Source organism: Nicotiana tabacum, chromosome 15, assembly GCF_000715075.1.
Source record: "Nicotiana tabacum cultivar K326 chromosome 15, ASM71507v2, whole genome shotgun sequence".
NCBI lineage: Eukaryota > Viridiplantae > Streptophyta > Magnoliopsida > Solanales > Solanaceae > Nicotiana > Nicotiana tabacum.
Window position 1 is genome coordinate 124738162 of NC_134094.1, and position 2453 is coordinate 124740614.

Below are 2453 nucleotides of genomic sequence, written 5' to 3' on the forward strand. Positions count from 1 at the left end.
GCTAATTCAGGAATTTATTTTTTTTATTTTTTTTTACTTTTATTTTCGTCTTCACGGGTTTCTCCTCCATGTGCAGGGCAACATGTTAAGTCCGTAGTGTATGACACAATCTTCTTGTAAAGACGTAATACCCTACAACCCGGAATTGGAAAAACACATGCGGCAACTGAGAAAGGAGAAAGAGTTTACCGTAAGGTTCTTGGGCCAACCTTTAAACCAAGAACACATGGCTAATAACGATGACAATGAGGTAGAGGCAGCTGCAAGGATAGTTGCTGAGGCAGCCCATAGAGCTGCTGAGGAAACTGTCGAAGACAATAGGGGTCGAAGATTCAATATAAATCAACCCTTGATTGAAGATCAGTTCAAGAATGCGGTACCAAGGGTTGGTAGAGCATTGGGTGACTACGCCAGACCAGTCTACAATCAAGGATTTTCAAGTGTTAGACCACCTCCAAATGCAGCCAATAATTTTGAGCTGAAGCAAGGTTTGCTTCAAACTATTCAAAATAGTTGCATTTTAAAAGGAAAGATGAACGAAGATCCAAACACACGTCTAATGGACTTCGAGGAGATTATGAACACCTTTCAATACAATGGGGTGTCACAAGATGTAGTGTATTTAAGAGCATTCCCCTTTTCACTTAAAGATGATGCGAAGCAGTGGCTTCAAAGCTTGCCAAATGGATCAATTAGAACATGGGAGAAAATGACTAGAAAATTTCTTGATTAATATTCCTCCTCAGCTAAGACGGTCAAGTTTAGAAGAGAAATCTATAACTTCTGCAAGAAAGGGAATGAAAATGTTTTTGAAGCATGGGAGAGGTTTAAGGAGATAGTGAGGAGGTGTCAACATAGCGGAATTGAACTCTGGATGCAACTCCAGGATTTTTGGGATGGATTGACACCGACCTCGCATAGAACATTGAGCAATACAATTGGAGGCCCCTTTATGAAGAAGACTCCATAAGAGATAGTTACAATTCTTGATGAGTTATCCGAAGATGCTAATCAGTGGCCCTCTAATAGTGTGGAAAGAAGAAAATCAATTGGTGTTCACCAAGTTGATGCTACTACATCTGCGCAAGTACAGCTTGATGTTATGGCTAAAGAAATATGAAAGCAAACTGTAGCTTCGATGCAAAATGTACACCATGCAGCTTGTGATATATGTGGAAGAGGATACCCTACTCATGAGTTTCAAGTCTCAACTGAGGACGTGAATGTTGTAGGAAACTATAACTTTTGTGTAATGGGTCAGAGGCACCCCGATTTTTCATGGAGTTCACCTGGGGGTACTGCAAATGCATGGCAACAAAATAACCCCAGATTCTAGGAACAATGAGCTCCAGGTTTTCAAAATCAACAGAGGCAGCAGTATCAATCTCCACAGTCGAATCAACCCAGCATGGAAGATCTTATGAAGACCTTCATTATCAAGACGGATGAAAGGCTTGATGTCCATGATGCAGCTATCAAAGAATTGGGTACATCTTTTTGAAGTCTGGAAAGACAGGTTGGGCACTTAGCTACTCTAATATCTGAGAGAATCCCAGGAACACTCTCGGCTGATACAAAAAGAAATCCTAAAGAAACAATGAATAATATACCTTTGAGAAATGGGCAAGTGTTGAAAGATCTCACCCAATCCGCAAGGATGTGATACATGAAAAAAAAACTGGGAGCAGCTGAAAAGTGGTGTCGAAAAGAAGAAGGAAGAGAACTCGAGAAGGGAGGAACCTGAGGCGAGCAAGCATATGCCTGCGCTGCCTTTTCCCAAAAGCTAAGTAGATAAAAGTTGGACAAGCAGTTTGAGAGATTTCTAGATGTGCTGAAACAGGTTCATGTAAACCTACCATTCATAGAAGTACTCTCACAAATGCCAGCTTATGCCAAGTTCTTGAAGGAGGTCCTCACAAATAAGAAGAAAATAGAAGAGAACTCAGTGGTCAAGCTCACAGAGAATTGTAGTGCAATATTGAAAAACAAACTCCCACAAAAGTGTGGAGATTCAGGAAGTTTTACCATACCTTGCTCTTTAGGCACTACTAATTTTGATAAGTCTTTATGTGATTCTGGTGCCTCAATTAATTTAATACCTCTATCTATTTACAGGAAACTGGAGAAGGAGATTGCAAAGATAAGGTCTGCACAAATATCTTTGCAGCTGGCAGACCAAACGACTCTAATACCCAAGGGAATAGTTGAAGATGTCTTAGTTCGGGTAGATAACTTTGTATTTCCTGTGGATTTCATAGTGGTTAATATGAAAGATAACAAGGAGGTCTCCCTCATCCTAGGAAGACCATTCCTAGAAATGGGTAGAGCAATATTAGATATACATGAGAAAAAACTCATGCTTAGAGTGGGCGAGGAAACTATGACTTTTAAGATGGATATAGAAACGGGAGTAAAAAGGGAGAAGCTAGTTGCTAGTGTTGTGTGAAAAGTGA

General features: G+C 40.2%; 1 non-coding gene across 1 annotated transcript; it reads right to left on the reverse strand.

Annotated features, from left to right (window-relative positions):
* Positions 1-757: 757 nt before the first annotated feature.
* Positions 758-861, reverse strand: LOC142170028 (small nucleolar RNA R71). The gene has a single exon (XR_012699647.1). It is a non-coding gene; the product is annotated as a small nucleolar RNA R71 (small nucleolar RNA).
* Between the last annotated feature and the right edge of the window lie 1592 nt (positions 862-2453).